We start from the raw sequence: 11153 nt of genomic DNA, 5'->3' as shown, positions 1-11153 counted from the left end.
TTACGGCGCCAATATGAGAAAAGTTTATGACATTTTGCTTTCAAAAATTTTAGAAATACCAAAAAAATGATAAATGTTAAGAGAGTTGATAGCTACTCCCTTCTTCTCCACCCTTCTTCACCTAAAAAAAAAAAATCCCCAAAACTTTCTTGCCTTTTGCATATTGAAATAGCCGATTCAATAGATCTAGAGCAGTATGTACGATATCTACCGTTCAAACTAATTTACCTTCACTGTCATTTAACTAGTAGTCTATAGTAACAAATAAGAAGTTGTCTGATTGTCTTTTATAAGTGGTTTTTCCTTGTAAAAATGGATAGATTCAATCGTAAATATAATAGTAATGCAAACTTGAAATTGATCAAAACCTAAATAATACTTGCATACATACTACGGAGTACTACCTCCGTTTCAGAAAGTTCTTTACGCTTTGGAAAATGTGTCCAAAGTATAAAAACTTTGACCGTAAATTCTCACCATTATATACATCAAAACGTCACATGTAAGATCTTGTTAGATTGGTCTCGGGATGTATTTTCAGAATATCAAATTTTTATAATTTTTTCACATACGAAATTAGATATATTATTAGTTAAATATTGCATTTGAGTCTGTGCAAATAGTAACTGTAAATATCATTTTGAAACGGAGGTAGTAGTAAATAACCATCAAACCCCAATGGTTTGGATTGACTCGTTAGATTAAGTATTTTTGCTCATTATTTAGTACATTCTTTTCGCGAAAAAGCAAAATTTTAGTAAAACAATTTCATGTGATATCTACAATTGAAAATATTCATAGCTAAAATAAGATCTAAATATTAAATGAATTCTCTCTTTAAAACGACACAGTAAATAATTGATTTATAATTACACCAAAATCACGGTATATATGAAACTAGGAAAGACTTTCAATGTCGTTATGCAATGCATCTTTAGTCCTTTTTGCTTTAGGGAGGCTCTCGTAGTCAGCATCGCAATTTTCTCCAAATCTTAGTTTGCTTCTTATTTAAGATTCGACTTTAAAAGATCAACCAAAAAGGAAAGGCTAACAAATTCAAAAAAGTTACTTAATTAATTATTACAAGTGCGCACGTGAATTTGTTAAAATTGATAGCAAAAAGGGGAATCTCTATTATATAAAGGAACAGCTGAGGGTGTTTCGGTAACTCAACTTTTCGTGTCCACACAAAATTACGAAAATACCCTCTCACCTTCGTTTCTCTTTCTTACTGAGAGTCTGAGCCACTCTCCTCCTTTCACCTTTGTTTCTCTTTCTCCTCTTACCTTCGTAGGGTTACACTTCCTAGGTCACACTTCCCCGCCGTCGTCCTCACCATATCGCGTCCCTGTCGCCTCCATCCTCAATCGGTTTCCATCGACGGCCTTCCGTCGCTTCCCGTCGTCGGCCTTCCATCGCTTCCGGAAATGATGCAGCAACCGAGATCGAGTATTCAGGCTAAGTATTCAGACCGAGATCGAGTATTTCCGGAAATGAAAACCAATTTCGGCGATCATTACGTCTTTCAAATCACTTCCAAGTACTCTTTTTCTCTACTGCAAATTTCAATTAGGTTTATCAAATTGTTTCGAAATCAATTTCATCTGATGTATTTTTTTGTGATGCAAAGGAAAATTGGTCGTTCATGGCGGTTTCTGCAAATGCAAAATAAACTAATTGGAATTCTGGTGAGATTCCAACAACTTTTATTAAATTTTCATTTTTTCGAATTGATTCTGGATATTTTGTTAATTTGGTGTGTTTTTTCCTATTTTTGTTTGAATATCTTAACAGGGTCTTCAATAATCAAATGGAATGACATCTTACCTAATTTCAATTTAAAATCTAGCACCCACTATTTAGATCAACATTTTTAGCAAATTCTAGACTTACATGATGTAATTAAAATTGTTTATTTAATTTTCATATTTTTTTTAATTCCTTGGTGCTATCCTGATACTATTTCTGTAAGCCTTATTTTCTTTCCTTTTTCGTTTAATGCGAGATATTAGTGGATTTCTTATTCCTTTGTTTCCATAGTTTTTTTTGTTTGTTCATCTGAAATGGGGAGATGGTGGTCAATGTCTGGTGGTACTAATGTGGTACTATAAATGTTGAATGTATGGTGGGTTTAATTCAGTTAATTTCTTTGATGTGTATGTTGCTTCTGTGCCTAGGCTTTGAGTTGTGATTGGATTGCCGAATTTTTCCAAGAAGAAAAGTGCGGAGAATAAATGGACTTTGCATAAGGATGGACTTCAAGGTCGTCAGATTACCGACACTTTGAAGGTTAATTTCTTTCACTTTCTGTGTGATTTTTGTTGTTATGACAAATTGGGGACAATGTTCAGTGGTGGAGAATAATTTTGGTTGATATTGTGTTTAAATAGCTAATTATGAGTATAAACTGTTTTAGCTTGATACTTTTTTAAAAAGATTGTCGAGTGTGGATCATTTTGGCCTGTTACAATTTTGGTCACTCACCGGATTTTGAGTTGTGGCCTAAGAGGGGAGGGACATTTCGGTAACATATGTTAGGAGCTTGCTTAGAAACCGTAGTGACTTAGTGAAACATGGATATAATAGGTTAGTTCACTTGGGAATACACACCGGATAGAAAAAGAGATGAGGTGTGTGAGTGTAAAAAAGCTGCAGATTTATCGTTACTCTCTGGCTATTGGATGACAGAGTTTTTCAATCTTTAGAATACTTGAATTGGACCCTCGAAGTTTATGGATTACCATGTAGACATCTGCAGTTAGGGTGCCTTACTGATTTGAGTTCTTGCTGTTCTTATTTCTGAAGTTTAACGTAGCTGTTCAGAATATAGACAAATTGGCAATTTGGTTGTGTCCGAATTTGTCACACCATAAACAAAATGAAATGACAGCGTCTTTTAAGCTCTCCCTGTGACAAATTTAACCCAACAGTGATTTGTAATAATTGTGGGTCTGGGGGTCGGGGTGTGGAGGGTAAGGAAACCGTATATGCTTCACTTTTGAATTTTTGATTGATGTCTGCATTATCAAATGAGTACGAGGTACTGACTTTAGTTAATTTGTATCAGATTTTGATTGATAGCTGCATTAAACAAATTTGAAACCCCTTTACTCAGATCGAAAAATGTCAGATCTTACCTTCCGGAAAATCCAGCCCTTGAGGTTCATTCCTCTTCTCTACTCCGATTTATTATATATTCTAAGATTGTTGTGAATTTGTGTTTGATATGGATAGTTTTTCTATGAAAACAAAATTAAATTTTAGAGACTGAATCTTCATTTTTTGTTGTTTTTGTAATAAATGAGCTAAACCTGATCATTTTTGGTTGATTCTCAAAACAAGAATAATTTCATTCAAAAAAACTTACCCTGTTACTTGGTAAACTAGAGGGTTGGCTGAGACTGAGGTATCCAATGATGATGAATCAACGGTGGATGATGCGAGTGCAGGGAATGGGAGTATGGAGGTTTGTGCATTTGACAACCGGGGATGCGTGCGGAGCTATGCTCCTATGAAAAGATCCAGTATACGTAAGTTTTAACAACAATGGTTAACTTTTTCTTGCCTATTGTTTTATAAGCTTGAATTTGGTAATTGGGTGTAGTTCAGCTGTTTTCGAGATGGGTAAATGCCGCTGTTTATGGTCCTAGAGAGATCCTGCAATCTTCCCCACTCTTTTTTAATTGATTAGCTGCCGGATCGTAGCTTAGTAATTGGAGTTGAACTGTTAGACCTTAGACTAAGAACAAATTTTCAGTTTATTTTGATGAATGGGGATTGATAGTTGGAATAATTATTGTAGCCTTTTTTAGGTTTTTCTTCATGGTGTTGTCAATATGCAGCTGATGAATCAGTGGGTGTGGGATATGGTTGATGAGTTTGTGTATCAGTTTCGGAGTTTTTGTCAGTATAGGGCTAAGATGAAGTCCAAAACTGAGCAGGAGATTGCTTTGCTCTGTCAGTTGATCAGTTTCAATTCCGGTTCTTTATTTTGTTGTAATTTTCTTTATTAACTGTTTGTAGATCTTTCTCATGATATGTTCGTTGTTAATCCGTATAATTTCAATAGTTGCAACCGCTTCAATTTTGTTAATTTTCCGGCTACATTTTCTGAATTATATTGTGCAATTTGGTTTCATTTTCCAGTATAATGTAAAATCAACTGTTATCTCTATCCCAATATTCAATCTCTTCAAATCATAGTTTTTTCAAAGTGTTGTTACTGTTTATAATAGAGATGCATATCGTACATTAACTATCGTATGCAACCGTTTCATTATATAACCAAGTGTTGTGTCGACGAATATGCAGATGACACAAATGAGGGGAACTTGAGAGTACCTTGCACCTGCAATGGAAGGCTAAATAATATGGTGCTGCAGTAAGGAAGGCTGAGGCACACCAGTTAACTGATCTTCTTGACAGCAATGATATGCAGCAAAATGGCAAAGAAGTAGAACTACTGATGCAGCAAGAAGGCCTACTATGTGTCTAACTGTCTACTGTGGTGAAAGTTATAGAGAGTGCACTGAGTGTAGACCTTATCAGTGATTCTTCCTACTTTTCCCCAACAGTAACTGAAATCCAAACGACTAGATTTTGTTACAACTAAGGTCTTCACAATCAAATACTCAGTTACTGTTGGGGAAAATTGATTTAATTAATTTCTTTACTTTGTTACTAAGATTTAGACTCTTTTTCATGTAAAGACATAATTACTCTGTTTCACTATTTAGATGTATAGTGTAACCTTAATTTTTTTAAACATGAACTTTGTGAATATTTTCTAATATTTATATTCAGTGGTAGTAATACAATTTTAAGTTTTTATAAAATCTCGCACGCATCGCGTGCATATAAGACTAGTAAATTAATAAAGAGAACACTTACAATTTAAACCCTAGAGGAAAACATACGGAGAGGAATTGAAATTATGCATTGTCATTAATAAATTAATTTAAACCCAAAAATATGATCATAATATTAATCCGTACTTTATTAAAAAAAAAAGTACATTAAGTTGGGTGAAGTTTATAGGAAAGCTAATGTGGAGACTTTTATAAACAGAACTATCTCAACTCCCACCCCCATTGGCCATTGCTTATCAAGATTCAATTTTGAAGGACTATGGACCTCACATAAACTCCGTTAACGTACGTACAACGTAATCTAAATACTCTGTTAACTATGTTCGGATATGTTTTCCAAATTTGCATTACGAAAACATACAAAATTAAAAGTTAATTTATCCTTAGTTTAGTTGAAGTTTTTTTGACCTTATTTCAAATAGAATAAGTTCGAATTGAATAAATTATGCTACACTAAGATAATACGAGTAATAATTTGTTTAGTTGGGTTGGGAAGTTCGAGAGCGTAAAAGGAGAGAGAAATGATGAAGATGACGACTTTGATTTTGTGGACCGAAGGGAATGAAGTGTAAAGATAATTTGGTTAAAAGGAAATCATCTTTGCTCTGACTATCTTTACTTGCATGATTGGTCCACTGATTAGCATGCTTTCCCAAACATTCCTCCTTATTCCCTTTTTTACGTTCAATAATTTTATTTTAGTGTTAATTTCGAGCTGTCTATTTTAATTATGATATTAATATTATATACAGGTTTTAATTTTACACACTATTGCCATTTTGCTGTGCTGATCTATCACGCGTTATTCGTAAATCGCATTCCATACACACCAGCTTATACGAAGTACGTATTTATTTTCTACTAACATTTCTTGCTGAGAAGTGAGAAAGTGACCAACTGTAAATTATCTTAACAAATTACGAGTTTAATCTCTACATTGTTTGGTTTGTATCGGTTAGCTGTTAGTTGGTTTGGCTACCTGTTAGTTATTTATATTAGCTGGTTGAATTAGCGGTTTGTGTAAATGTGTTGGGTAAATTAGCTGAAAGTTGTTTAATATATGAAATGACTATTAAGGACATTGGCATACTTGTTTCTATTAATATTAGATAAATAATTTATTGTGTTAATTTTTTTCTATTTATTTTTTGAATAAACATTGAATAAATAAAACAAAAAAAAAATCTTAATTTAAATTCTTTTAATAATACGAAATATATTATTTGCAAATAGAAAAATATTACTAATGATATTACAAACGTGATTGCAATAGTTTTCAATCGCTTCAAAGTACTAATGTAAAATTTATTACAACAAAAACGAGTCTAGTAAATAAGGTGAGATGAAGAAGGAAGTGTGAATAATGTTTTTAGGAGAAAAATAATGTAAGGTACCAAAGTTGGTAGTGGTTGTAATTATAGGCAATAGTAAGACAAAATAGTCATTTTCATTCACTTTCTCAAATCTTTAATTGCAAAAACCTCTTATATTGAGCTTTTCCAAAATTAGATTTTTTCACCCCAAAACTATCTTCCAAACCTCTCCTAACCAAACATTTCAATTGATTTTTTTTTCTAAAGGTCAAACCTCGAATTCACTCCAAAAAGCTCTTTTTTCTCAAACTTCTCCTAACCAATCACCACTTTAATTTAAGGGATGAGCGATAATCAATATCCTTCCTACTCCGTAGTACCCTATCACACTCTCTTACTGGTGTTAAATCGGTTACTCTATCATTGTCCTTATTTATTATCCTTTTGCCTTTACTAATATTTTCATTAAAATGTGTGTATGGAGAAGGGAGTTGTTAAGGTTAATTTAATTAGAGGTCTCAAAGCTTCATTTTGTGGCGTTCGATATTATGCGATGTCAAGATTAAATAATCATGTACTTCAATATCGAGTTTCGAATCTAAACTTAATTAAATTGGAACGATTTCCGTACCAGTTGATCTTAAACTGATGGGCGGGTTTTTCTTCCAGCCTTTGATCACATGCATATTGATATGATCATATGATGCATTGTGATTGCACATTAGCTAACTCTTATATACTCGTGGAGGGTGGGGGTAGAGCTGTTAAAACGGTTACTCGAGTCGGGTTCGGGTCTGGTCATCTCGGGTCTCGGGTCATAATTTGATCGGGTCTTGTCGGGTCATTTTATCACCGGGTGCAAGTCGGGTTCAGGTCGGGTTCGGTCAGGTTGAAAATTTATCGGGTCATGTCGGGTTATTTTTTCATTTCGGTATAGGTCGGGTTCGGGTCGGGTTTTTTCTAGTCGGGTACAATTACGGGTTCGGGTCTTAACGAGTCGGGTCAAGTTCGGATCGGATAATTACCGGGTCGGTTAAAATTCAGGTCGGGTTCACTATCGGACACGGGTTAAGACCGGGTACGATAGCTATCAGGATTAGTCAAGTTTTAACCTTATAATTAACTTTTATAAATTTGGTTAAATTTGGTTTCACGCTTTTCACTTGTTCTAGATTAGGTAATTATAAAAGATAATATTAACTTGATTTAAGTTATTATTTAATTAGGTAAATGACAAATTGGGTTGTCAACAGGTTACGTAAATTCAGGTAACGGGTTGTCACGAATTGAGTCAATAACAGGTTTCATCGGGTTATAATCGGTTTTGGGTTGACATCGGGTCGGGTGTTGAATCGGTTCGGGTCATTTTCGGTCGGGTAAGCTGACTTAGGTTTGTTATCGGTAATATTTCGGTCGGGTATCAGGTTCGGATCCGGGTCATGCATTAACGGGTCGAAATCGGTCTTCGGTTTTAACGGGTTGGGTACGGTCGGGTTACGGGTTTCCTATTTTAACAAAATTTCGGGTATCGGATCGGGTCCGGGTCCTTAAAAATCCAGGTCGGTTCAGGTCGGTTTCTCGAGTCGGGTCAGTTTTTGACAGCTCTAGATGGGCCGGTAGGGGCAAGCTCCAAGTGCAAATGTACTAGCTGCAGTATATCGATCATTGTAAATTTGTAACGAATCACTCAGTTACTCTTCGCGCGTTATTTTTCTTGGCTGGACTCTACTAAGTACGTACACACATGTGACACATCCATGATCGATACGTTTTAACTGTTTTTTTTTTTTTTTTTAAAGTAAAAAAAATAAAATAAATCAATATTCGCTTTATTTTGATGTTTTTATATTTTACGTAGTACATAGTAAATTATACCGAACAATTCCAATGGTATGGTCTAGGGATTTGCTTGTAAATATTAAGCTAGTTTTGTTTGGTAAATTAGTTTTGTAGAGCTAATTAGCTTGAAAAATACGGAATATAGCAAATTATACCGAACAATTCCAATGGTCTGGTCTAGAGATTTGCTTGTAAATATTAAGTTAGTTTTGTTTGGTAAATTAGCTTTGTAGAGCTAATTAGCTTGAAAAATATAGCAGACACAAACTTTGCTTGAAAACGTTAAATTTTTTTTAACAAAAAGTAAATGACAAATGGCCACATTAAATTCCATGATCAAGACTACGAAAGCATAGCAGCCACATTACAAAGTTTCTGATTACAAAAACATATGCTAAGAACAATAAATTGAATTTCTTTAAAAACATCCTCAGCGGTTTTCTTCCAGCTTTGGAATTTACTTTGATTCCTCTCCATCCAGACAAAGTAAACCGCAGTAAAAAGGGTCATCCTATAAAGCTGATGAAGAGCCGTGTTCCTATATATTAACCTGATTCACCACAAATTGAATTTCAGAAGCCCATTCGGAACTGCACCTAGGGAAGTCCAACCAACAGAATAATCTATTCTATACCTCAGCTGAAAAAAATACATGCATTTGAAGAACAAGTGACTGATAGATTCATCTCTCTATATATATATATCCAGTGAGAAGTACACTTATCGTGAGAAGGTGAGAAGTAATCTTGACCGTACAAACTAATTAATCTAACGATCGTAACTTCAATCCATCATCGCGCGTGCGTTAAAAAAGTATACTAAAAATACATTGAGAAATCTCTCTTTGTAACCGACCAAACCAACGCCCCCCCTCCCCATTTATTTCAACCCAGTTGGCAGGATCACTCTCTCTCTCTCATACCTTAAGTTTTACCCCTCTTTCCCTATCTTCCATTTTCATCTCCATCATCAAGTATGTAAAAATTGCGAATTCATTGGAAATACAGCTGATCAAGATACGTTGAGTCCAAGATACATCAACAATATATTATAAATACATTGATAAATAATATGAGATACATTGAGAATAAATATAAGATACATTGAAAATAAATACATCAACTAACTGTCGCAGGTACATCAAATTCCCATTGAAGGTACATCAAGAAACTCGAAACTACTAACTAAAATTACCATGGTTGGAGTTTGGTTAGAGGAGGTGATGGAGAGGGAAGGTAATTCAAATAATTTCTTTAAACAGGGACGAGGATTGGAAGATGCTAGATAAAAAAAATTAGTTTTTAAATTAGGAAAAGATGCCAGATCAATAGGGACGATGATTGAAATTAGAAAGGTACTCGTATGCGTATTAGTTTTAGGATTTAACCATGACCGTCGATTATTAAATCCAATGGCCCTTGTTATTTCTCACCCTTCTCACCTAAGTAATGCTTCTCACGTTATTATATAATAATATATATATATATATATATATATATATATATATATTGTTATAATTATTATTATAATAATAATAATAATTATTATTATTATTATTATTATAGAAAACACCAAAACGTTACAAGCTTAGCAAGCTACAAAGATCAAATGAACTACAAGAAGTTGGAGGGGAGCCGAGATACAATCTGGGCCCCCACTCCTCTAGCTATGGCGAACCCGATCCTACTGAAAATGTGGGCAGCTGCCCGCGCCCCAATGTCCTGAGCCCTGGAGTACGTCTGGACCCGCTTCAGCAAAGAAACAGACCCTTTCTCTAATTCCCCAAAAGAAGAGAAAGAAAAAGGAAAGAAACCGTAACCCAAAGCCCTACAACGTGCCGCATACTTATCCTGCTTCCGCTGCGCTGCAACCACCACAACCCGACCCGGAACGAAGCCTGCCAACCCAGATTGCGTCAGAGGGGAAGAACCAGTCAAGTCAACACACACATCCAAACCGCCATCCCATGAGTAAAGCAATATATCTGCAGGACGAAGAGCTCCATCACTCTCACTAGTCAGCCCAACATCAACCTCCTTGCGAGCAGAAATCCCCGACCGGTAGCAAATATCCAAAAGGGTATCACGAACAACATTATGTCGATGTTTGATACCCACGATCCCAGCACAAGACACGGCATGATCCCCATAAATGTCCCCATCGAAAACCCGAGAGCAAGCAGAACACGGCGTCGAATCAGAGAACAACGGAATACCCAACCGATAACAAAGAACCGAACGATAAGTCTTACCGTTCATAGTCTGACCTAACCCCGAGATAGGGACTGCCCGCAACCAAGCTGAGGAGTGATCCCCCTGCTTTGACTTCCATAGGGCAACAAGACGCGAAGATAAGGAGTAGGCGGATTCCGCATCAGCAGTAACCTTCGTGAAATATATGTCTGCCAATTTCTTCATGAGAGTGGGGGCAGCGATCTCACTAGGGCTACTCATAAGGTCGGTCTCCACGGTCCTATTGAAAAGACCAAGAGAATCATCAAAGGCCGGTCCCGGACCAACAACACCTGAAAGCCGAAGAAGCGAATCCTGCAAACCAGAAGACTGCAAACGGGATGCAAGAAAAGCATAATGCCGAACATCACCAGCTGAATAAACACCCAATCCTCCATAAGAATAAGGCAAGGTGGCAAGGCGCCATTGCCAGTCACCGAACCCAGGTCCCGAAGCAGTCACGATGCGCTCTAAAGAAGCCCGCAGAGCCACATCAAAAGATAATTGGGCCGCTTCGAAAAGATGAGGCGGACAAGTGCGCATAGCAAAGTAGAGTTTAGACACTCCAGTACACGCACGAAGAAGCAACAACTCACACTGGGGATCATTAAGCTTGGCTACAGCATCCATCAACACAACAGTCTTCGACACACGCTGCGAAATCAACCCCTTACAAAAAGAGGAATCCGTACTGACTGGGCCACCAAGCAACTTAACACCAAGCGCAGGACGAGCAATATCCGTAGGAAAGACACCCTCTAGACGACTGCGTGGGTCCACCGAAGGCCAGAAAACCTCCGTCTTCTCAACATTAACATGGAGTCCTAAACGAGGACCCTCCTCCAAAATCAACGACAAGCTGCTCAGAACCACCAGACACACCCCAAGAACGAATAGCAGAG

General features: G+C 36.3%; 1 long non-coding RNA gene across 1 annotated transcript; it reads left to right on the top strand.

Moving 5' to 3' along the window:
* The first annotated feature begins 2225 nt into the window (after window positions 1-2225).
* LOC130472117 (uncharacterized) lies at window positions 2226-3522 on the top strand. Its single transcript, XR_008932248.1, has 3 exons — window positions 2226-2289; window positions 3068-3161; window positions 3388-3522. It is a non-coding gene; the product is annotated as an uncharacterized lncRNA (long non-coding RNA).
* The last annotated feature ends 7631 nt before the right edge of the window (window positions 3523-11153 follow it).

The sequence above is a fragment of the Spinacia oleracea genome, chromosome 1, assembly GCF_020520425.1.
Source record: "Spinacia oleracea cultivar Varoflay chromosome 1, BTI_SOV_V1, whole genome shotgun sequence".
In the NCBI taxonomy this organism is placed as follows: domain Eukaryota; kingdom Viridiplantae; phylum Streptophyta; class Magnoliopsida; order Caryophyllales; family Amaranthaceae; genus Spinacia; species Spinacia oleracea.
This window is presented reverse-complemented; position numbering and strand designations above follow the sequence as displayed.